At 47.6% G+C, this 26,243-nt stretch overlaps 1 protein-coding gene across 6 annotated transcripts in view; it reads left to right on the top strand.

The window, feature by feature from the left end:
- The window catches only part of LOC138521912 (polypeptide N-acetylgalactosaminyltransferase 6-like), a 555,359-nt gene that overhangs the window by 152,708 nt on the left and 376,408 nt on the right, over positions 1 to 26,243 (top strand). The gene's annotated exons all lie outside the window — the stretch shown is intronic.

Genomic DNA, 26,243 nt, shown 5'->3' with positions numbered 1-26,243 from the left:
TCATTTATAAGGAAGGTTATTAGCGCATGGTCTGTCCAAATTTGTGGGCTGACATCAGTAATAGTTACATTACAGTTGTGGTTGGCCACCCAGACGAGTGTTCGATCTTTTATGTGGGTAGGTTGTGATATTCTTTGGGTAAATCCTAATTCTGTGATGACATTGACGATATTGGTCGCTTGTGCATCTTTGTGGTCTTTGAGACCTAAGTTCAGGTCTCCCAGAAGGATGGCTTGCGATGAATTTTTTAAAGTTATTTGAGAGGATCGTAGAGATGTCCTTCTAAAATGTTCCAATGGGACCTGGTGGCCTGTAGGTGAGGTGTATATTGATAGATTGCGAGGATGAAGTTAAGAGTTTGGCAGTTAAGGATTGGCAGGATTTGGTGTTTGACAGCGTTTCTATTTTTATGGTGAGATTATTTTTTGCGATGATGGCTAGGCCGCCTCCTCAAGAATTGGTTCTGTCTTCTCTGAGAATGTTGTAATTCGGGGGCAAGGCAAGCATCAGAGCGGGTCCTGCTGCTTGGTGAACCCAGATTTCATGGGTAACCTTGTCTATTAGGGTCACTATCTCTTCCCAGAAGGCGTTGATGAGGGGGCAGACCCACCACATGTGCATATATGAGCCATGAGCCCCACATTTCCGCCAGAATAGGGGGGCATGGGCCGCCCTGGAAGTGATATAACTGCGCTGGGGAGTAATACCATTGAAGCATACATTTCAGGGCACATTCATTGTTCGTGACGCATCTGGAGGCCGAATAGTTCCTGAACCAAATGTTCAACCACTACTAATCATCCATGAGTCGACCCAATTCCGCCTCCAACCTATGCATATATGAGGGCCGATTTGTCAGCATGTCCCCCTGCAGGAGTTTGTAAATCCTCAAGACCCCTCTGTGCTGAGTGCCCTCCTGGACTGTTAGCGCAAGAGCACTTAAATTGTGGGTGGCCCCCTGTCGTACTGAGGGGTGCATTATCCCGTGCCTCAGTTGTCCATAGGAAAGTCTGTCTATCTCCGTTAACTGGAAGGCCCCCCTGCATTGTTCATAGGTAAGTGGGTGCTCCCTCTCGTAGAGTTGTGCTAAAATTCAAAGGCCTCCCATCCTCCATTGTCTGAAGGCCCCTGGGTGCAACGGCTGTGTTACGAAAGATCCGGGAGCTGGGGTTTAACCCCCTAGGAGCCTTTTTCAGTTTGAGAGCCCAATCCCATGCTTGTACAGATACTCTGGTTGAGGTGAGGAGCACTGGGTTCCAATCTTTCCATTCCGAGGGGGGGCGAGTGGGGGCCGTTGACCGGCACAGCTTCCAAAGAGGGAGATGAGCCGGCCTGTTCAATGGCTGCCCATTTGAGGGAGGTGGGGGTGGAGAGGACCACTTGAGTAGGTGTGAAATTGGGGCTGCTAGGTAGTATTTATAGACATCTGGGTGCCCTAGACCTCCCCAGCGGACACCGCCCAGTACCACCGTTCTGGGGATTCTGTCCCGTATCCCCCACCTGACAAATCCTAAAACCTTTCGTTGCAACTGGTCCAGATCCTTTTTAGGGACTTCCACTGGCATCGCCGTATATGGGAATCTGCCTAAATCACATGCTATGCATAGGCCGACATCTAGTGGAAGCTGCGGAGTATTACAGTTGTTGTTTTCGAAATTCGAAAAGGGACGTCGACAGGGCGTGCCTGTAATACTATCCCTAGTGTGACGTCCACTGTACCCATGATCCTTCACGCGGCGAGGTCCCTCAGATTGTTTTTTTCCACCATCGTGAGCGGTCGCTTCTCGCGGAATTTCAGCTAACGCCATTTACTTTGACAAAGTTTAATAATAGTTACTTTTCCTGTCCTTTTTTCGACCGCCGTGTCTCTACGCAGTGAAGATTCACACCGAAGGACAGGATGTACCGTCAGACGAAGCAACTTCGACAGATCCCTTTCGGCCTTGGAAGGCCCAGCGGGCCTATGCCCTTACAGTAGGGAGAGTGGGGGGCGATCATTACACAATGTATTTTCCGTCCCCTTTCACTTGTCGCCCAGCTGCCTGCCACAAACATGGATAGGACACCTTTTAAATTTTGCCGATCCTGTAATAAAAAATTCCTGTGGATCGATAAGCACAGAGAGTGCAACCTGTGTCTTAATCGTGACCACGACGAAGGGCACTGTCGAGCTTGCAAGCTTTTTTCGACCTAAGACCCTTAAAGACCGTAGGACAAAACATTGGGCCCTTTACGCCAAGCAGGCCGAGGCCTCCATTGACGTGGAGGGAGCTTCCAGCGCCGGCAGCGACGTCGTCTTTTCGGAGTGCGAGGATGATGGGGAACAGCCAAGTTCCCCAGTGCTAGCCCCGACCCTGAAAGACAGGCCGGCGGCTCTGTTGTGGGGACTACACCCAGCGGCAAAAGCACTCCATCGCCCCACACTAAACACATACCCCACGGCAAGGTGTCCGACACACGCCAAGATTCAGCTTCTAAGGGCAGATCTGTGGATTCACTTTCCTCTGGGCACTCGAAGTCTCGATCGCCTCATGACAGGCCCCTTAAGACTAAAGACGCTGCCCACAAAACCCCTTCTGCCGACCGCCGAACGTCGAAGGACGCGGCGGGGGCCCTTACCAGTACCGAAACTCAACCTGTTAGGGAGGCCGAAAGAGTCGGGGCTTTCTCACCTTATTAAGACCCATGTCCTAGAAGACCTAATTAAAGCTTCTAGCTCATAGAAATCGTCCTATAAAAGCTCCAATCACAAGGATAAGCAGAAGGACAAGCAGAAGTCCCATACAAAATAAACCTCATAGTAAGGAGCCTACCCCTAACAGAGACACTGTAAAGGAGACTGACAAGATCCTACAGGAGGCTGAGGAGGATGATAAGGAGTTGCTCACACCCCACACACCGGCTATACCTGACCCTGGGGTTATCCCCATTTCAGCCAAGTGGTCAGCAGAGGACATAAATAGAGTAATGTCCAGGATTTCTTTCTTGCTTTGCTTTGGAGCACCTACAAAATACTCCCCCCACTGGTCAGGCTTCCAGTTCTCAGCTTTTGCCTGCAACTACTCATCCCCGTCCGTCATTCCAGCCATCGAGCAAGAGAGCTCTCATCTCTTCTGATCTCTATGATATGCCATCAGTAAAAAAGTCTCGCACCTCTACTGAACTTTATGATATACATGAAGAGGTTGAGGAATATCAAGAAGATCAATACTATGGTGAGGATGACGATGGGGATGATAACAATAATGAGGACGATGAGTCAGAGGTCTATGCTATGAACGCTCCAGTTCCGCAGGAACCCCTTTTACCTGATTCCCCTGTGGATAATCAGCCCTGTTCAATGATATCGTAATCAAGGCAGCTGAGTTTTTTGGCATTCAAACTCATGAAACTGAGCAAGACAAGGATTTTGTCGAGAACATCCTGGGGGACAAGAAAGCTGCCACCCAGTTTATACCAATTTTAAAATCTGTTCAAAGGAGGATCCAACTTTCACTTGAAACCCACAATCAAACTAGAGCAGTCAACCCAAGAATAGAGAAACTATTCCGCTCGGCACCATCAGATCCCTTATACATAAGGGGACAGCTTAAACCGGACTCACTGGTAGTCACAACTACCCGGAAGAGGAAAGTAGCAACCTCCGCAGCCTACCAAGCTAGAATTGCCAACAATTCCACACTGTTGGCAAGCTGCAACTGCACTAAATGGGACGAAGTTACGGCCCTAGTTGACTCTGCACCTGAACCTCTTAAATCAAAACTTTCCCTTGTAGCAACCGAAGGCAGAGCCACCGCCAGCAGTCTGCTTAAAAATGACCTAGATGCGGCAGATAATGCCGGGTGCGTCATCGCAAAGGGCACTATTCTCAAACGCCATGCCTGGCTTCGACAGTCCGGGTTCAAACTGGAGACACAAGCAACCTTGCTCAATATGTCAATAGAACCCAATGTTTTATTTGGCAAATCAGTGGAGGAAGCTCTGAAGTCGGCCAAGGATGAGTATGACACCCTCAAGTCCCTTGGCCAACTTACCAACAAACAGACTGGACAAAGAGGTGGAAACAATTTTCGCTGTTTTCGCAGCCAAAATCCACAAAGAGGCTGCGGATGCGGGCAAAACCAAAATAAAGAATTGAATAACAACCAGGGACAAGCGTCCCAGGGGTATTCGAGAGGCCAGCGCAGAGGCCGCGGCCGGGGTAAGCCCTCCACTTCCAGAGGTGGAGGTAGGCCTCCCAAACAATGACGCCCCGCTACAGGTCCCCTCCCATGCCTCCCCAGTAGGGGGACGAATTACAAACTTCACCCACGCATGGGAGGGTATAACAACGGACAAGTGGGTGTTATCAACGGTAGCAGGAGGTTATTGCATGGATCTCCTGGGAAAACCATCATACCTCCCTCCCACCCCCGCAGCGAAGAAAGACATCAAGAGAAGAACAGCTCATCTTGATGGAAGAGGTCAATGCACTACTCCTGAAAGACGCCATCGAGATTGTGCCGTACAACGAGGTAAACAAGGGTATCTATTCAACATACTTCCATGTTCCAAAGAAAGATCTGACCATGCGCCCAGAGTTAGACTTACGCCCTGCAAACACTTATGTAAAGCCACAAAAATTCCACATGACAACGCTTCATGAGGTAATTCCCCTACTAAAGCGGGGAGATTAAATGGCAACATTGGATATGAAAGATGCTTATTTTCATATTTTAATGCTTCCAGCACACAGAAGGCTCTTGCGGTTCAAGGTAGCAGACCAGCACCACCAATTCAAGCTACTACCCTTCAGAATAGCCTCAGCTCGAAGGGTATTCACCAAAGCACTGGGGTGGTGGCGGCGCACCTGCACAGGGAATCAATCCCAGTGTACCCCTACCTGGACGACTGGCTGATCACAGAAGAAACTCCCCATCTTTGCAAACAAAACACGCAAAGAACCATAAATCTCCTTTTCCAATTGGGCTTCTAAATAAACGAGAAAAAGTCAAGTCTTGTACCAAGCACATCAAAACGGTTCCTAGGAGCTGTATTAGACACAAAGGCAGGCTTAGCCTTTCCGTCCATGGAAAGAGTACAAAACATGCTTCGGCAAATACCCCCAATATCAAGCCGGTCTCCAGATAAGCGTACGTAAAGCAATGCGGTTACTGGACATGATGGCATTGTGCATTTATCTGGTCCCACGCGCACGTCTGCACATGCGACCAATGCAGGAATGGTTGGCGAAACAATGGTCTCAGGCAAGTGTGGGACGATCTAGTGGTCGTTTCACCTACACTGGTTCAAAACCTACGCTGGTGGTAGAGAGAAAATCTGTTAAAGGGAAAACCCTTCCACAATCCTGAAGCGCAAGCGATTGTCACAACAGACGCGCCACTTTCCGGGTGGAGGGCTCATTACCTTCACCACACAGCACACAATCTGTGGACTCAAGTCACAGCACAGAACCATATCAACCTACTGGAACTGCTAGCAGTCTTCAAAGCACTGCAGGCATTCGAATTGCAGCTGACAAATCAGTTAGTTCAAATTCTAACAGACAGCACCACTGCCATATTTTATATCAACAAACAGGGGGACACACACTCTCCAAATCTGTCCATGTTGGCTCAGAAAATATGGAAGTGGGCACTCAGACGAGGGATGTCCCTATCCTCCCAACACATTCCAGGGGTACTCCACACTCTAGTGGACTCTCTGAGCAGAGACCCACTACCAGAAGAACACGAGTGGCAACTAGACTCAAATGTTGCAGAACACATTTTCTCTCAGTGGGGTTACCCTACAATAGACTTGTTCACTACAAGAGAAAACAAGCAATGTCCAGACTTTGCGTCTAGGTTCCCCCAAACAGACTCCAAGAAGAACGCCCTATGGATGAGCTGGTCAGGGAAATTTGCTTATGCTTTTCCCCCGACACCATTAATGAGCAGGATAGTGAGCAAGATGCACAGAGAACAGACAACGCTCATCCTAGTTGCTCCTATGTGGGCGAGACAACCGTGGCATCTGCGCAAGCTGGCAATGTGCGATCCCATCAAGCTCCCGTACCTAACCAACCTGTAAACCCAACACGGGGGGACAACAGTGCACCCACAACCACACTCAATGAACTTGGCAGCATGGCTCCTGAAGTCATAGAGTTTGGACACCTGAATCTTCCACAAGGGTGTATGGATATCCTCAAGGAGGCACGAAAACCAAACACTAGGCACTGCTATTTCGACAAGTGGAAAAGATTTGTCATTTCGTGCCAGTCAAAACAAATAAATCCTGTTGAATGTACTCTATCACACATTCTAAATTATATGCTCCACTTGTTAGACTCAGGGTTAGTCTTTAACTCTATAAAAGTCCACCTGGCAGCTTTATCAGCCTATACCACCTCTCAGAGCAAAGTCTTGTGGTGGAAAGTACCAGTCATTAAAGAATTCATGGAGGGAGTCAAGAGACTCCACCATCCTATTTCAAACCCACCACCAGCATGGGATCTCAATGTAGTGCTAGCAAAGCTCATGGGGCCCCTATTCGAGCTTATGCATAAGTCAAGCTTTAAACACCTGACATAAAAGACTGCCTTCTTAGTGGCTATTACTTCCATAAGAAGAGTTAGTGAATTGCAAACATTGTCAGTGCAGGACCCTTTCTTTATCATACATAAAGACAAATTGGTTTTACGTACTCATCCTAGGTTTTCCCCTAAATGAATTTCAAAATTCCATGTGAACCAATCTATTGAGCTTCTGGCTTTTTCAGAAACCACCTAGCTCAGCTGAGGTAAAACTCAACACACTGGATGTGAGTAGGGTAGTCCTTTACTACGCAAACAAGACCAGACTGCTTAAGAAAACAGATCAACGGTTTGTCTCCATAGCACTAGGCAGAGAAGGAGACCACATTTCGAAAAATGCCATATCCAGATGGCTAGTAAGGTGTATTCAATTGTGCTATTCATTATCAAACAAAACCCTGCCTTTTACACCAAGAGCTCACTCCACAAGGAGGACTGGAGCTACTCTGGCCTTTATCACAAATGTCCCCTTAGACAGCATTTGCAAAGCAGCTACATGGAGCTCAGTACATACTTTAACTCAGCATTACTGCATTGACACACATTCCAAAGCAGATACACAGGTGGCACAAGCGTTTCTAAAACATCTTATTTGCCGCTGCTCCTTCTCACAACCCACCACCTTCTCATAACACTGCTCGCTAATTTATGCATAGCATGTGATCTAAGCAGATTCCAAAAGAAGGGATACATTACTCACCGTAATCGTATTTCTGATTCTTGTATCTGCTTAGATTCACATGCGCCCACGCTTCCTCTCCTGGGAGAAGGTGCATAGATGTTATATGAGCTTTCTGTCTTTATCTGCTTGGATACAACTGTACTCACATTACACTTCATGCAACCTCATGTCAGAACAAAACTATCTGAGGGACCTCGACGCGTGAAAGACCATGGGTACAGTGGACGTCACACTAGGGATAGTAATACTGGCATGCCCTGTCGACGTCCCTTTTCGAATTTATTTAGAAAATAACAACTGTAATACTCTGCAGATTCCACTAGATGCCGGCCTATGCATGGCATGTGAATCTAAGCAGATACAAGCATCAGAAATACGATTACAGTGAGTAATGTATCCCATAAATATCTAATTATTAGGCCGCATAACGGCAGTAAAGATGAACCTACTGCGCTGCTATATATATATATATATATATATATATACATATATATATATACACACACATATATATACATATATCCCATCTGTTATATAGCAGCGGAGTAGGTTCATCTTTACTGCCGTTATGTGGCCTAATAATGAGATCTCCTGAGTAGCCCATCTGGTCAGATCTTTCTCCAATGTCCTAAAGAGCGGAGGCAAGTTTGTCCTGAGCAGGTCCTTGGGGGAGCCTTTGAGCCGCACTCCCAGGTACTCAATCATCTTTGGCGTCTTTCTAATAGGACATAGGGGGGCGGATGGCGTCCACCTCCTCGCTAGAGAGTCCCACCCCTAATGCCACCGATTTGCCATAGTTAATCTTGAACCCGGCTACGTCGCCGAAGAGCCTTAGCTCCTCCAGAGCTTGCGGGAGAGATGCCTGGGTGTCGGTTAGAGTGAGCAGTACGTCATCGGCATAAAGGGATGCCTTATGTTGAGTGTCCTGGATATTTAGCCCTTTGACAGCGGGGTTACGTCTGTGGTGCTGGGCTAGCGGCTCCATGATCAAAGCGAAGAGTAAAGGGGAAAGTGGGCAGGCCTGCCTTGTCCCACATGTGAGGAGGTTGGGGGGTTGGGTGAGTCCCTGATTCACCCTTAAGGATGTAGATGGAGCGGCATTGTTGGCCATGACCATTGACCTGAACAAAGGGCAAAACCGGAAGGCCTCCAGGCTCGATTCCATGAAGGCCCAATCAACTTTATCAAAAGCCTTTGTGGCATCGAGTGCCAGGACCGCTAGTTTCTGCTGACCCAAGCCGGCTTTTACTATCAGGTTTAAGACCCGACGGATGTTGTCCCCGGTTTTCCTTCCCATCACAAATCCTGTTTGATCCGCGTCTATAAGAACCTGAAGGATTGGTGCCAGGCGATTAGCTAAAACCTTTGAGTATATGCTCGTGTCTATATTCAAAAGGAAAATTGGCCTATACGAAGCACAATCCCTGGGGTCGTTATTAGGTTTTAGAAGCAGAATTGTGGTGGATTCTGTTACCCTAAATTAGTTGATGAGGGTTGTGAGGCGCCCGGCCAGCTGGGGTCTAAAGACTTTGTAAAACTTAGTGGAGTACCCATCCAGGCCTGGGACCCTAGATTTCAGGGCCTTAATGACCGCCTCTACCTCCCCCACCTCTATTGGGGCTTCGAGAGCGGCACTGTTTTCCGCTGGGGGCTTGAGCATAGCGGCACCCTCCACATATTGCTTCTGATCTTCTAAGGGATAGGCCGGCCCCTGTATGGATTCCCTGAAATGAGTTTCTGCTAGCTGCCTCTTCTCCCTTTCCCCATAAAGGACTGAGCCCTGTTGGTCTCATAGCCCTATAATTGTGTTTGCCTTCGTGACTCGGCCAGTTTCCTCACCAAAATCTGATTGACTTTGTTGCCCTTGGCATAATACCCTTGCTTTGTGGTTAAGAGGGACTGTGCCGTCTCTTCAGCGTAGAGGGCTTCCAGCATATTCCTTGCGATTTGCAGGGAATGGTGAAGCTTCAGGGTCCATTCTCCTTCCAAAACTTGGATTTCTTTTTCCATCTGGGCCCTTAAGAGCCGCTTACTTTTGTAAAAAGCCACTGAATAGGCTTTCCTTTACTTTCGATCTGAAAGACCAGAAGGCGGGTTCGGCTCTAATAGCTGACGGGAGGGAGTTCCAGCATTTGGCTGCGAGTACTCCCCCCCGGCCATTTTCAGTTTATACTTGGGTATATTGAGGCAATGCATGTGAGTGGATTTAGTGGGGCTGGTAGAATGGTGCCTTGAGAATTTATCTGACAAGTATTGTGGGGCTATGGTGGCCAGACATTTGTGCATGATGATGAGTGTGGGAAATATAATTCTGTCACATACTGGAAACCAGTGAGAGTCACGTCTGGTGGCCGAGATATGGCTTCAGCGAGGTATATTCAAGACATAGCGAAGGGCGTTGTTCTAGAGAACTTGTAATCTATTCAGGTTATGCTCAGAAGAGCCTAGGAATAGGGTGTTACAATAGTCCAGTTTAGACAATATGTGCGGTGGATGTGTGAAAAAAAGGTAAAATCCTGTTCCTCTGAATGCAACACCCCCCAAGAATCCACCGCCCCTATGGTCTTAAAGAAATGGAGGATAGCAGTTGCTATCTTAAAATCCTTTTTAGAGGGAGGGGGTGAGTCTTATCCATTACTGGGTCTGGGACCCCATTAAAATCCCCTCCTCTTAGTGGCTGGCCTTCCACAAAGGGGAGAAAGTTGGATTCTAGGTGGTGGAAGAATCCTTCCTGCGCCTCCTTGGGGCATGAATGGACATCAGGGAATACATTTGCCCAAAGAGAAGCCCCTTGACCCCCACCTACCTCCCCTCTGGGTCCACCAGCGTATCCACCTCCACAAACGGGAAGTCCCTTGCCACCAGGATTGCTGTTCCCCCAGATATTGCCTTGGGAAGTCTCTGCTTCTAAGCCGCTAGAAGTCCGGGGGCAAGAGATGTGTTTCCTGTAAGAATGCTATCCCCGAACTCCCATTCAGATCTTTCAGCCGGTGGAGAATCGACTTCCGCTTACCAGGGGAATTTAGACCCTTTGCATTTAGTGAGATGAACTTCTACTTCTGGTGGGGCGGAAGTGGGGGGTATGTACTCAGATTCCTTTATGGTGGCGGGAGAGGTCCCTCGTGGGGGCTCAGCCATGGCATGTCCATGTGACAACCAACATTTTCTTTAACCAACCAATCACACAACAACCAAACCTGGACTGTAGAACATTGGGCAATGCGCCATTGTGGCTCCAGAGTGAGTTCCAACACAGGGTTGGGCATGTGCTGGCCGAGGCGTTTCCATCCAACAATATTCTGACTCCCCGCGGTGGAGCTTGCGGCCTTGCTTTTCTGGAATCTCAGGTATTAGGCGAGGTGCGGCCCGGCCGGCCCCCTATTAACCACCTTCACCCATGCTTTCCCTTTTGCCTTGGGCAATGTCCCGTTCCCATACGTCTGGATCTCTGGTGGGCTGGAAACGCTGTTTTCTTTTCGTGGGGAGGGGAGACCCAGGATCTCCTCCGCCTCTTCTATCTTTTTGATTCATCGGTAGGTGCCTGTGAAGGTGTTACACTTCGGCAGACAAAAACTTCCCTGCGGCGTACGTCCCATTCACAGGCTTCTTTGTGGAGCAGATGCAGGTTGCCATGACGTCTGTACAAGCTACGGCAGAACCCGTGTCAGCTGACACGGCTTGTACATGAAGGACGTACAACAAGGCACGCCCCCCTTATGGGTTTAAAACCAGCATCTTCCAGCGGGCTTGTTGCTGCTAATTCGTGTTTCTTACTATTTGCGGTTACGTCCGTTTTCCTTCGTGAAATCCTGTCACGAAATCCCAACTTGATCTCCTGGTTTCGACCCACGCCTGAACTTTTGGATTGTTACGTCTCCTATTCCAATTACACTTCAAAGACCACTACGGTATCGACCCGGACTGCCCCTGCACTGCCTTCTCTACGCCCTTACCATTGTTATGATCTTCTGATATTTGACACGGAACGTTACTTGGATTATTCTTCCCTGCTCCTGCTGTCTTTGCAACACCTTCGTCAGCAGTTATTCGGAACACTTCAGTTGCTCCAACTATCATTTAGGAAGTCTGTGTTTCAGGTAACCAACTATGTTGATTTTCTTCTATTTCTGCCAGCACCATTCTTCTATTTCTGTCAGCGCCATCTTTGACTACTACTGCTCTGCTGGTATTCCTCACTACTGGATTTGGGACATTTATTGAACTGCAACTCTCAACGAACTTATTTTCAAAGTGCATATTGACGCTCTCCTGCTCCTGCACCAACCCCGGCTCTAGCGCGACCCTCGTGCCGCCCGGGTTAACTTCCCTGTACTAACTTCCCTGTTTATTATTTTTTCCTGTCGTTTAGTCCAATCCTGGAATTCATTAACCCTTGAGAGTCCCACAATTCAGGTCTGTAGATGTTTGACTAAAACTCTCTACAGGAAGAATCCATTAGATTAATTCACTCATTTGGGTTTACTTCTTTACTTGTAGGTCCATTCCCGGGGAAAGTTCCACTCCAATCACTGCCTAGGTATTTCCTGTCCCATACTGTGCTTGTTTGCTTACTTGGTTCCTCAGCACTGTCTAATCTCTTTGTATTCCTTTGCAGCTTGGGTATTGGCGGTGTGTGTTCTCCCCGCACTTTTATTCAACTGACACCTCTGCCTGGTCCAATTGAAACAGCAGAGGTACGTTGTAAAGAAGAGCCCCTCTCTTGAGGAAGACTGAGTCTTGAACTCAGGGGAGCTGGAGTTGGAGGCTGGATATCGATTCTTGTGAACATATCGTCTCCAAGGTCATCTATCTATCTTCCTGACCTTTTTACGGAGCGGTGAGTAACAAGGTGAATTGCATGGAGTCCGGAAACACCCAGTGGTATTTGACATTCTGCTCTCGAAGAAAGGTCGTTAGAGGACAGAGAGATCTTTGTTTCTGAACGGTGAGGGAGGCCAGGCCAGGTTCTGGAATATCTGTAGTACCAACCCCTGGAAGGAGAGATCATCTTGTTAGCGTCCACACCGGCTCGACATCCCCTTCCACTCTTCTGTTTGGTGCCAAATCCCCCCCAGACAGACCCCTCTGTGGTCCAGAGGCTCCCCTCAGGCTGTAGTGGCCCCTGTTGGAATAGGGCCTTGAGCCCCTGCAGCTTCTAAGGATGTCGGGCAGTAGGGGCTTCTGGGACTCCTCCCTGCAAAGTTATGGTTGTGCCTTTGGGTCCCCGCTGGTCACCTCCTCCTCCCCGTGGATGTGGACACCCCCTTATCTGTGCCTCCTTGCTGCCTCTCTGGAATGAGCAAGGCGGGAGGGGGTGGTGGTTGTGGTGTACCGGGGTGTCTGTCCGCCTCAGCGGCCTCCCGGACACCGCACTCACCTTTCCCCCTTTATGCGCCCCTTGTCGTGCTCTCCAACGGGTCCTCAATCCAGGACCTCCGGCACCTCTACTGCTGGGAAGGGCTCCCTGGGAGGCAACCGCCTACAGGATTGATGTGTGCTGAGCGGGCTGCACTGATTCTCTCCATATCAGATGCGATACTCCTGGGGCCATGAGTGCGCCGCCTTTCCCTCTACCCGGCAGGCTTGAAAGGAGGGCTGGGCTCCTAGGGTTGCTTCCGTGCGTTTTCCTGTGGACGAGCGAGTTGCGCCTGGTATATTTGAAGCGCTCACCTTCCCCCCCGGCTGTCGGAGGCATCGGTTGATCGACCGCTAATAGGGGGGTACCGGCCCCTCAAATTACTGTCTTTTTTGGCCCTCTCGGCTGCCAACCAGGAATCCTGCATCACTGTTAATGGATTAACGGCATGGACGCTTTAAACCGTGCTGGCAGTTGGACCTCAGGCAGAGGCTCTCAGCAGCGCGTCCAGATTGTCTACCAAGACTTCTATTATAAACTTCTTCTTTGCTGGATTCTGTGATGAATCCTACGGACTCCTCACCAGTTCCCTGCCTTAAGTCTCCTCCTAGGTGGCCAGGGAAAGGCAAACGCTTTCAGAGCCTGACCCTGGGGGTGGTGTTCTGCTGTAGGATTACCTGGGAGGAGAAAAGGCCCAGGGGAGTGAGAGGAATCTGTGGGATGAGACATGGTTTTTGTCTTACTCTAGGGAGGAGGGCTCCACAATGCCAAAATATGTAATGGCTTGTTGTAATAACCATCTTGCTGTTCCACAAGCTATGCATATAAATAGGGGTGAACTCAATCGTACACTCCTAGGTCTTGGGAGAAACCAAAACCATTCTAATATTCGGGAGACCTGTAAAGCTGGAAACCTCCCTAACACCCAAAGGGGCAGTGAAAGGAAAAAGAATTGCCTTCCTCTGTTAAATCAGGGCTAATGGCTAATTCATATGGTGTTCCTATAAAGAGTGTTATAAGGAACAAACTGGGGATTCATTGTAAAATATAAATAAGAAAACCTAATATTTCCATTAGGGACTTCAAGTCCCTTAATTCCCTAAGTACTGGGACGAAGAAGTGGGCTGAAGAGGCATAATGTTGCAGGGGTGGTCAGTTCATTAATGCAGATGACCCACACCCGAGGGAGACAGAGAGGCTTAAAAGGCCCTCTTGGGTGCAGGCCACAATGGACGAGTTGGCGTTGTTGGTGAAGAGTAGAGGAAGTGTGAAGCAGCGTGGTTCGTGCTGGCAACCCAGGCAGAAAATGGGAGGAGAGAAGACGCCAGAACCACTGCTTGGCAGATATCAGCTGTCGGTCCTGGTAGGGTCATTGTACACCAAGAAATCTGAAGTGCAGAGGTCGTGCAGAAGGAAGCTTCCGCCCCTTGTGATCTGTTCTGCATAGGCTGCACAGTGGAAAGCGTGCAGGAGGCTGTCTCAGGTGGCAGGGGTGCACCCGAGGGCCTCAAGGCTGTCTCCGGTGGCTGCCGTGCACCCAAGGGCCCCAGGAGCAAGAGGAGCTCCAAATGGAAGTGCTGTGGGCGAAGGCAGACTTACCAATGCAGTTTGCCGGGTCGTGAGGAGCCACAGCAGCAGAAGTCATGTGAGTGGCGAGGGGAACAGAGGCGCACGTCTGATTTGATGAGTTTACAGGTTGTCAGTGACCCCAGAGTGCTCTGTCCCCACTCGCGTGCGAGAAGCAGAACTACTGCAAAGCAGCACTCACGTGTGAATGAAAGTGATTCACATGTTACTTTTTACCAAACAAGTACAAAGCAGCAGAAGCAGTATACTCGAATGAATGAAAGTGATTTACATGTTACTTTTGAATAACAAACTATTGTTGTGCAGCAGCAGCACTCACGTGAAAGTGATTCCCAAGTTAATTCTGAATACTGAATTGGGAAAAAGCTTCAAAATCCTATTATATCAAAGCCAAATGACTGTAACCTTGAAGGTGTGAGTCTGTGGAAAACCCAAACACCATTGGGGGCGACTTTGTCAAGAGTTCATTTCAATAAGCATTACCCAAGGCAAGAGAAACTGAAACAAAGGCCAATGCAACCTAGCCAATATTTCCAAAAGCAGAAGGGGGCTAATGCAAAGTCTATAAACTCTAAAACGTGTTTCCCATATTGTATACAACATCTGGTACATGCTGGGATATGTATGATATGATATGATAGGTTATTTATAACGCGCTTAATACCCAGAAGTTTCTAAGCGTGGACCCAGGGATATACACACGCATTGCCAAAACCAGGGGAGAGGCAGCAAGAGACCCTATCCCTATCAGTCTTTGGTTGCTTGTGTAGTAGGGAAACAAGAGTGGCAAAAAGGCTGCCCTTCTGGGAAAAGGTATCCAGAAGGAGAGGAGCATCATTTTGCAGAAGAGTATCAAAGCACATCAATGTGAATCTTGTTTTCCCTGAAAGTTGTTGAAAGTTTTGAAGCTGAAATTTGTTGAATAGTGTGAAGCTGTTGTAAACCTCTTGTCAGTTGAGATTGACCACATAACCACTTGTTGTTGTGAAAAGCTGTTCGGGCAGGGGTGTATGCCCGGATGGCAAATCTTTGGATATTTTAGGCCTGGCATGGAAGCAGGCCAGGTGGAAGTTGAAGGAGTGCTACAAGGTGGTCCTGACAGAAACACTTTGTTGTTATTGGTGCTGGAGGAAGAGCCGTGCAAGGCTGTGGCTGTTACGCTCACCTGGTTCCCACAGGGATGTCGGACGGAACTGGACAGCCACGGTCTCCACCAACGTGATGCGTAGTGCAGAGATGACTGACTGGACTGGCCCACCTAGCTTCGTCTGCTTGACCCGTAGAAGTAGTCTCCTAAAGGCGGAGAAAGGGAATTAGCCACCCGTGGATTTGAGTAATAGCCCCTCACTGCGTCCCCATTTATCACCTCTGATATTCCCGTTTACAAAGCTCACCTTATAGTTTTGAATGATGAGCTCTCCATCCTGCGAGGAACGCAGGGGCGCGTTGATGGCCAGTTAGTTCACTGGCTTGAGGATATTGGAAGAGTTCTAGACAAATCTTGGCTCCAAAACTCCTGGCGAAGGACCGTAAGTATATAGTTCTTAAGAGTTCAAAAATGTCTGAATAATCACTCTTGTCCAATTCCTTTGTTTATCTCGCAGTTTAGACCCAAAAGAAGATAGTCCTGTGGCAGCTGAAAGCGTTCAGGTAAGAGTCTGTGCTATCCCACACTGTCCGTTAAATGATGCCAAGGTTTAACTCGCAGCTTTCTCTTTTCTTACAGGTGCAGCGTAAGAAGATTTGGCATGCTGGTGAATAATACCTCTGGCGGTAAAATCAGGTAAGTATATGGTGGCAAGAGATTGTCCTTGTTTGTTCCCCTCGGCTCACTTTGTTGTTTTCTTGTCCCCCTTAGGTGCTGGAATGCGGCAACATAATGATGGAGACTGCGCCGGATCTTAGAGATGCTGCGAGGAACGGTGAGTATGGCACGGCGCTGCTGCTGGCGATGCGACGTGTTTAAAATAAAGTCTTTTTCAGGTTCAAAGGTGCGATGAATCCGGAATCAGGTAAGAAACCCAATAATGTTCTTGTTCTAACCTTTCTTCTTCTTTCCTTTCTTTCTAGGCGCTCTGGACTCAAGGCGGGCGTGGCAAGAGGCTGGAGGCTGACTGAAGGCACGGTGAGCGTTACGCTGCAGGATGCAGAATATCGCGAAGCGTGTGCTGCTCTTCGGGCGTGGTTTAAATAGCCTCCAAAGTAGTCCCAGGTAAGTATTCCTCCACAATCACACTCGAGTAACAAAATAGTCCCTAGGTAAAGTAGTCCCTTCCAAGCCTCACATGGGCTTGGATCTCTTGCAGCATGGTCTGCATCAGGTAAGTTTTAACATATGAGCCTGGCGCCATAGATGCCAGGACTGTACCCATATAGCCCCTAACAGGGGTTGCTGGGCTTTCTCTGGGTAACATGATGCCTGCTTCCGGGGTTGATGGACTTGGTCTGGATGCCTGGGCGTAGGCATCATGACAGCACTCCCCCCAAAGGTACCTCCTAAAGTCGTTCTTCCCCTTGGTCTTAGTTTGTCTGGGAAATTCTGGTGGAATCTTCTCACCAACCGAGGTGCATGAACGTGGTCACTAGGTTCCCATGACTTTTCTTGTGGTCCGTAACCTTTCCAGTTTATTAAATAAAAAAGTCTTTACTTAACCATTTTGGAGTCCAGGATACTTTTAACTTCAAATTCGGGTTCCCCGTCTACGAGGATGGGGTCAGGTGGCTTGGTTAGTCTTGTTCCAGGTTGTACTGGCTTCAGAAGCGACACATGGAAGACGGGGTGAATTTGCATACTAGCAGGTAATTCCAATTTGACGGCCACCGGGTTGATAATGGCCTTAATAGAGTAAGGTCCCAAATATCTAGGGTTAAAGGTCTGCGTTCCCTTTAGGGGTATGTGATTTCTGGCCAACCAAACTTGATCCCCTATCTGGTATTGTGGACCATCACTTCTATGCCGATCAGCATTTTTCTTGTATTTTTCTTTTGCTTGTTTCAAATGTTCAGTTGCTTCCTTAAAGGCTTGTGTAATAGTAGCGTGCAGATTGTTCTCTGCGGGCATTTCTAAGTGTTGAGGTGAGTCAAGTTCTGAGGTTCGAGGATGGTGCCCGTATATGGTATAAAAGGGGCTTGTCCAGTTCCAGAATGTACAGAGTTATTGTATGCGTATTCGGCAATCCATAGAATGTCCTTCCAATTACCTTCAGTCTGGTGTAACATACAACACAGGTACTGTTCAAGAGTCTGGTTGGTCCTCTCCGTCTGACCATCAGTCTGGGGGTGGTGACTGGTTGATAACCTTACGTCGATTTGCGCCAATTGACAACATTTCTTCCAAAAATGTTAAATTAATTGACTACCTCAGTCAGAGACCAATACGGAAGGAAATCCGTGTATTCGAACAATGTTTTCGAGGAACTCCTTGGCCAGAATTGAAGCAGAAGGTAATCCCTTTAAAGGAATAAAGTGGGCCATCTTGGAAAAAAGATCCACAATAACTAGAATGGTGTTAAATCCATTACATGGAGGTAGATCTGTAATAAAGTCTAACGATAAGGTGTGCCATGGTGTAGGCCGAATATCCAAAGGTTGTAAAAGTCCAGCTGGTTTTTTCTTCTGACTTTTGTTTTGGGCGCAAATGCCACAAGACATTACAAATGACTTTACGTCTTTTCGCCAGGTGGGCCATCAGAATTGTCTCTTAATTGTAGCTTCAGTCTTTGTGATACCTGGGTGCCCTTCCATCAGGGTGTCATGATAATTGGAGATGACTAGTTCTTGTAGTTCCTTGTGTGGCAGAAATAGTCGCCCTTGATAATAAGGTAGATCATTGATGACTGAGTAGTCCGGGCCTTTCTTTACCCAGTCCTGCAGGGCTGTTGGATCGAATAATTGTTGGATCTTTACCTGAATATCCTCTAGTGTCTGTAGAGTAGTAATGCCAAGAATTCTTTGTTCTGAAATTATAGGTACCGGTTCTGGGTTCACATATGCTTCTTCCATCCCTATTCGGGATAAGGCGTCTGCCTTGCCATTTTTACAGCCTGGTCGATAAGTGATCACGAAATCGAGCTCGGCAAAGAACAATGCCCATCGAAGTTGGCGTGACGATTGGGCCTTGGCTGTTTTTAAATACTGCAAGTTCCGGTGGTCGGTGATTAAAGTAATGGTATACCTGGCACCAAGAAGATAGTGCCGCCAAGCCTTTAAGGCGGATTTGATGGCTAATAACTCTTTATCAGTAACCACATAGTTTAACTCGGGTGCCGAGAACTTTCTGGACCAAAATGCTACTGGGTGAAGTTGACCAGTTTCAGGATCCTTCTGGGACAGGACAGCTCCCATGACTAAACTGGATGCATCAGTTTCAACTATGTATGGAAGTTCTGGGCGTGGGTGCTTTAATACAGGTGCAGACGTGAATTTCGCTTTCAACTCTTGGAAGGCGTTTTCAGCTTCTTCGGTCCACAAGAAGCGTTTGTTTTTTCGCAAGAGTGCTGTGATAGAGTTTACAACATGTGAGAAATCCAGAATGAATCTACGGTAGAAATTAGCAAATCCGAGCATGCTTTGTACTCCTTTAACTGAACTGGGTGATGGCCACTTGAGAATTGTGTCCACCTTTCGAGAGTCCATTCTGACTCTTTTTGGAGTCAGGATAAATCCAAGGAATTCAACTTCCGTAGCATGAAAAACGCATTTTTCCAATTTTGCATATAACTTGTGCTGGCGTAGTTTCTCAAGGACTGCACGACCGTGCTTCACATGGTCTGATTCTGAAGAGGAGTACACTAGAATATCGTCTATGTATACGACAACACAGACGTCAATGAGTTCACGAAGGACATCTTTCATAAAATACTGGAAGGCTGCTGGTGCATTGCACAACCCGAAGGGCATCACCTGGTATTCGAATAACCCGTACTTAGTGCGAAAAGAAGTCTTCCATTCGTCGCCTTTCTTCACACGTACCAGATGATTGCCCCTCGGAGATCTAATTTAGTGTAGTAGATGCAAGGGTCCTTTACTTGGTCTAGTAATTCGGGGATCAGAGGCAATGGGTATCGGTTCTTAACCGTGATCTGATTCAATGCGCGGTAGTCTATGCACGTTCTGAGGTCACCTTCCTTTTTTGGCACGAAGAACAAATCTGAAGATGCAGGGGACTTTGATGGACGAATGAAGCCATTGGCAAGATATTGGTCCAAGTATTGTCGTAGGTGAAGGTGTTCAGGTTCAGTAAGGGCGTAGATCCTACTACATGGAGGTTGTGCACCGGGTATGAGATCGATTTGACAATCGTATGATCTGTGAGGTGGTCAGGTGTTTGCCTGTTCTTTTTAGAAATTTAGAAAACATCCTGGAATTCTTGATATTCCTGAGGTAACTGCACGACTGGAGTAGCGACTGCGGCCAGGCCTTCGTTCAAGGGTTTTTTCGGGTAACAAGTATGTGCACAATCCGGGAAGGTTATTCTCTTCTCTCGCCAATCAATACAAGGATTATGTGTTTCCAACCAAGGTATCCCCAGTATTATTTGGAACTGCAGAGCTTTGATTAAATCAAACACAATAGTCTCTCGATGCCCATCCTGACCCAATAGTGTCATCTCTGCGGTGGAATGAGTTACAGGCCCAGAGGCAATTTCAGTTCCATTGAACGTGGTGATGAGATCCGAAGTGGTCTTTCTGCAGAGAGGTAGATTCGTCCTAGAAGCCAATTCGTGGTCCACATAGTTTCCTATGGCCCCGCTATCAATGTATGCCCTTACTGCGTGCATACGTGATGGTTGCCTTGGATCTATAAGGACCATTGGTATGATGAAGTGCGAGGTCTGAGTATCCTTCTTCAAGCTCGGCAAGCAGACCTCTATGCTTATCGGGCGTGGTCGTTTCCCGAGTCAGACTTCATATGGCTTTTATCAGCAGCTCCTACCACTTTCTTGGGTGCTTTTACAGGGCAATCCCGTAGAAAATGTCCCGAAGTTCCACAGTATTGACACAATTGCATTTGCCGTCTCCTTTCTCTTTGCTTCTGAGTCAAGGGTCCTTTAACCCCTCCGATTTGCATGGGTTCTGAGGCATCTGCTCCTTTGGGGGTAGCGTTGGGTTTAACCAACACCCGGTTCTCGAACTTGGCTCGGTCGGCCTTTCTGTTCTGAAGTCTGTGATCTAAATGGACCACTAAGTCTATATATTCAGCACAGTCTTGAGGTGGGTTCACAACTTGAGCCAAAACAACTTTGAGTTCTCCTCGAAGTCCTCCATGAAATAACGTAATCCGTTTTACCTCGGGCCATCCAGTTTCCACCACCAACCTATTGAAGGTTGCGTTGTAGGTTAGAAGGTCCTGGTTACCCTGTCGTAGGGACAAAAGTTCGTTATCCAGGGCCTTTCCTTGGGAGTGCCGGGCAAATAGTCTTTCCATGCTCATTTGAAAACCCTGAAAATCCCAAAGAATAGGGTCATCCTGATTGACTAGTGGAATTGACCAATCCGCTGCACTGCCGCTGAGATATGATAATACAAAGGCTACTTTGGCTTGATCGTTTGGAAAGGCTCCAGGTCTGCATAAAAAGTGCAAGCAGCATTGGTTCATAAACACGGAAAACTTTTTCGGGTCCCCAGCAAAACGTTCCGGCGGGCTAAAGGAATGCTCCCTGGTAGAACCACTTGTACAGGATTGCTCGATGAAACAGGAGTTGAATTCCCCCCGAGTCCAGTTAATGGTGTTTTGCCCAGCTTGGTTTTGCAATAATTGTCTAGCAAGATCATCAGTGCGTTCCTTAGAAACAATCAGTTCTCTCCTGAGGGTATTGGTTTCTTGGCGAGCGGCATGTACTTCAGCCCTAAATTCCCCTAATAATGGGGCCAATTGGTCAGTTTCTGAGGTCTCCATGACACCCGGGTGAGGATTTGTAGAAAGGCTTCGCGTTCTGTTACGCTCACCTGGTTCCCACAGGGGTGTCGGGTGGAACTGGACAGCCACGGTCTCCACCAACGTGATGCGTAGTGCAGAGATGACTGACTGGACTGGCCCACCTAGCTTTGTCTGCTTGACCCGTAGAAGTAGTCTCCTAAAGGCGGAGAAAGGGAATTAGCCACCCGTGGATTTGAGTAATAGCCCCTCACTGCGTCCCCATTTATCACCTCTGATATTCCCGTTCACAAAGCTCACCTTATAGTTTTGAATGATGAGCTCTCCATCCTGCGAGGAACGCAGGGGCGCGTTGATGGCCAGTTACTTCACTGGCTTGAGGATATTGGAAGAGTTCTAGACAAATCTCGGCTCCAAAACTCCTGGCAAAGGACCGTAAGTATATAGTTCTTAAGAGTTAAAAAATGTCTGAATAATCACTCTTGTCCAATTCCTTTGTTTATCTTGCAGCTTAGACCCAAAAGAAGATAGTCCTTTGGCAGCTGAAAGCGTTCAGGTAAGAGTCTGTGCTATCCCACACTGTCCGTTAAATGATGCCAAGGTTTAACTCGCAGCTTTCTCTTTTCTTACAGGTGCGGCGTAAGAATATTTGGCATGCTGGTGAATAATACTTCCGGCGGTAAAATCAGGTAAGTATATGGTGGCAAGAGATTGTCCTTGTTTGTTCCCCTCGGCTCACCTTGTTGTTTTCTTGTCCCCCTTAGGTGCTGGAATGCGGCAACATAATGATGGAGACTGCGCCGGATCGTAGAGATGCTGCGAGGAACGGTGAGTATGGCGCGGCGCTGCTGCTGGCGATGCAACATGTTTAAAATACAGTCTTTTTCTGGTTCAAAGGTGCGATGAATCCGGAATCAGGTAAGAAACCCAATAATGTTCTTGTTCTAACCTTTCTTCTTGTTTCCCTTCTTTCTAGGCGCTCTGAACTCGAGGCGGGCGTGGCAAGAGGCTGGATGCTGACTGCAGGCACTGTGAGCGTTACGCTGCAGGATGCAGAATAACGCAAAGCGTGTGCTGCTCTTCGGGCGTGGTTTAAATAGCCCCCAAAGTAGTCCCAGGTAAGTATTCCTCCACAACCACACTCGAGTAACAAAATAGTCCCTAGGTAAAGAAGTCCCTTTCAAGCCTCACATGGGCTTGGATCTCTTGCAGCGTGGTCTGCATCAGGTAAGTTTTAACATATGAGCCTGGCACCTATGGCGCCAGGACTGTTGCCCCATATGAGCCTGGCTCCATAGACGCCAGGACTGTACCCATATAGCCCCTAACAGGGGTTGCTGGGCTTTCTCTGGGTAACATGATGCCTGCTTCCAGGGTTGATGGACTTGGTCTGGATGCCCAGGGGTAGGCATCATGACAGTGGCAGAGAAGATGGATTTCTTTGAGTTGTCAGAGTGGCACATCATCCTGACTGCAACAATTATTGTTGACATTGAGGAATTGAGAACCTGTTTAAAGAAGGAGAAGAGACTTTTTTCTTCTGTGTTGGAACTTTCTGTTGACAAGTTGAAGTTGAATCTTACTGTATTGGAACTTTGTGATGAATCAGGATTTCCTTGTGTTCTTTTCTTGAACTGTGAAGCAGCATCACGTTTAAACCTGGGGATGAGGAGTTTTCCCCCAGGTTATTGAACAAAGACTGTGATTACATTGTGAATTCAATAATCAGTGTAATCAACTGCCATGCATTTCCTTGTTTATTTGATATATGTATAAGTGTGAGGGACAGATATCCTTTGTTAGAGTGTTTCATTTAGTTTATTGTAGGCAGGGAAATCCTCGTCAGGGTAGGGATAGTGAGGCGTTCATCCAACCTTATACTATAATAAAATAGAATTTGTTGAGAAAACCTCACAATGTGGGTTGCCTCACAATTCTGACCCCTCACAATTTGTGATCTCCTTTGTCAGGATTCCTTTCATGGGGCTCTTCAGATTCCCTGTTATACTCCCCTGCCAGGTATCTTGCCACAATGTTAAATTCTTTGCACAACTTTGGTGGATTACCTGGTATACCTCCTGCCAGGAATCCTGCTCTGTGGTGTTACAGATCCCCTGGTATACTTCCCTGCCAGGTATCTCTCGCCCAAATGTCGGCTGCCTGTTGTCTTCTCTTTACCATGACTTATTGGTTTCACTGTCCTTTTCAATATACTACATCAGCATCTGCTTTGTTCTATTCAACGTATTTACTTAGGGTAGCACTTGTTTCACCTCTCCCCCACATTGACATCTCATGCATAAGTTTTTGTTCAGTTTTCGTTGTTGCACTTTCTCTTGTCAGTATTCAAACCTTTTCTGTTTCAAGCATCGATTTAAGATTAGGTTTTGTCTGTGTTTCAATTGCTTTTGGGCATTGTCCATAATATCAATCTCACATACTTCATTCACTTGATTACATGGGTGTCGGTGTGCCCCAGACTCCCTGATGGCTCTGGGCAGACTCACAGGTTGTTCGCAGCATATCTGATTGATGGCGTGCCCCTGTTGTGAAGCTTCCTCCCTGGGTTGGCTTCTGACAGGCTGCAAATATCTCCTCAGCGTTTCCCATAGCTCTGCGTTCTCATCGGCTTGCCTCTGTGGCCTGGACCGGAAAATGCTGTATCCCGGCACGACCGTACCTGCAGGAGCTCTGCTGTGTCTTCCAGTGCTGCCAGAGTGCTTTGGGTATGTCTGCTGCACTTCTTCCTTCATGCCGCATCACTGTGTGTTACTCGTGTTCACGAGCCGCTGCACGTATGTGCCCGTCTTCTCGCTGTCTGCTTTCTACTGCCGGGTTCTCCCCCGTACTGCCTTGCTTGATATTGGACCTTTAAAAATGCCATTTTTAAAGGTCCCAAGGTACAAATGGGCACATGCGCGTCACTTGTTGCCTGCAATGCTTCAGTCAAACTTAACCACTATTGCACAAAAGTTGTAATTTTTGTCCTCTGGCATCATAAAGAGATGTCAAACATGGACTTCCGTGTTGCATTCTGGAAGTTAGTTTCCGTTGTATTGTTTACCTGGTCATCAGCACAAATTGGTGTCAGAAGTGGGAGGTGTGGCTAAGTCCTGGTATAATTGAACTGACCCACATACAACATCCATGTCCAAACGCCAGGACAATTTGAAAAAACTCCCTTGGATAAAATCCAGTCTAAGGAAAATAACTCACTCAATCTGCCCATTACCAGTGGAATTAATACCATCTAGAGAGACTCCCAGATTCCACCCCTGCCTAATGATTCCCAGTCACCCGGCTCCAATGGGTCTGTATAAACTATAGGTATTTTTGGAGTCCACAGAGAGATTTCATGCTGAGGTAGTTGCTGATTCCATAACACCTTGGATCACCGGAACAGGAGTAAGTGCAGAAAACCACCTTGTGATAGTATTACAGGGATCCACCCAGTTGACCACCAGAGTATCACACACTGTAGAACCAGAGAGCTTACTATCAAGTGGCGCTATGTGTCACCCCCGCCCCTCTTAGCCACACTATGGATCGTACTGGCTTTACTAGCAGCCATTCAAACTGCTGCTGATAAGCACCACCAAGAGTCCCTTCAGCTGCTTCAGACCATCATGGCAAGAGATAGGGAACAACCCATTCCTTTTACTCTGCTACAACCATACCGCAAAGGAGAAGACTTTGGGGTGTTCGTCTCTAACTACAAACAGTGAGTCACTGTTCTAGCTTGGTCTTTGCATAAATAGACTTTCGTTCCATTGCTCATAGGAGACCTTCAGGGTGCCTATCAGGCATTAAACCCAGAGGGATAACAGCATATGAAACCCTTAAGAGGGCCATATTAGAATGCTCTGGACACAGCAATATTATCAGAAGAAGCTAAGCTCAGTCCAGCTGAATTCTAACCACAACAGTTAGCAGGACAAATGGAGGATTTGGTCTGATGGTCGCTTGGCAGTAGGGACACCCAACAAATTATAAAATGATTGGTCCTGGAACAATTTGCGATATTGCTGCTGTGTTGAATCCTGTGGAGTCATTACTAGCCCCAGCCCAAAATCTCCTCCCATGTGGCCATGGGAAGGCAGCTGCTACCAGATCCTAACCCTGGGGGTGGTATCAGGACGGAGGATCACACAGGGGGAAATGGCTGTCAAGAGGAAGTGGTGACTCCTTTGGGAGGGACGCAGTATTCATCCTTTACTGAGGATGAGAATCTTCTAATTCCTAGATACCTGATGGCATGTTGTCATTGCTACGATTCCCTCTCATGAAAATACCCAGAAAAGATTATATGAAAAGTCAAATAATCAGACTTACATTTGCACTTCGGGAGGTCGAGACTTAAATACAACACCCTCTCATTGTCATGAAACTATCTCTGATAGAGGTCCTAATCCCGAGCATTAAAACAAAAACCATTTTTCCATTTCATAAACCTGACAACACTCTGTTTTTAAAACAATCTGAATAGAATAAGTACAAAAGGGTCAACACTACTAAGGTCCAGAACGCCTGTAGTACTGGGACGAGGAAGAAGGGCTCAGAGGTAGTAAAGATACAAAGAGCAACTAATCTGAATGAGCGGTCTAGTTGCTACAAAGAAAAACACCTGAGCTGGACATTTAAATGGAGAAATTAAGTGCAGCTGAGAGAAGGAGGAAACAGCGTAGCTGAAGCCGACCAAAGTGCTGAGGTCGCCATGCGAGTAGAAGCAAGCCCAGCTGCTGCGAAATGAGCAACCGGAGGACCGTGCAGAGTGTTCACAGCAGGAAGCAGCATCAGAAGAGGGAAGCCGGCTGAAGGGGAGAAGTGATCCCAGTCAGGCGGGCACTGCTTTGAAGTGTGACGTGAAGCAGCAAAGCGCAGGTGGCACCAGAGCTTCAGAAGCAGAAGGAGCAGTCCACTAAAATTAAGTAGCTGCTGCCAGGGGCACAGGCAGGCCACAGCATGTCTGCCACCTCCAATAATCTAGAAGCGGTGATGCCAAGTTAATCCAGTGAGTTGGCCTAAACACAGAGGTGACCCTGGGGCGCGCCGAAAAGACTGTTTAATAGTAAAAGATCATTTTGAATACCGAACCAAGAAAGTAACACTATGGCGAGCCGGGCATAATTCCTCTTATATGGGATATCAACTGGAGGAAACCTATA

Source organism: Ambystoma mexicanum, chromosome 13 (genome assembly GCF_040938575.1).
Source record: "Ambystoma mexicanum isolate Mex_15411 chromosome 13, UKY_AmexF1_1, whole genome shotgun sequence".
NCBI lineage: Eukaryota > Metazoa > Chordata > Amphibia > Caudata > Ambystomatidae > Ambystoma > Ambystoma mexicanum.
Note: the sequence above shows the minus strand (reverse complement) of the source record. Positions and strands in the feature narration are given on the sequence as shown.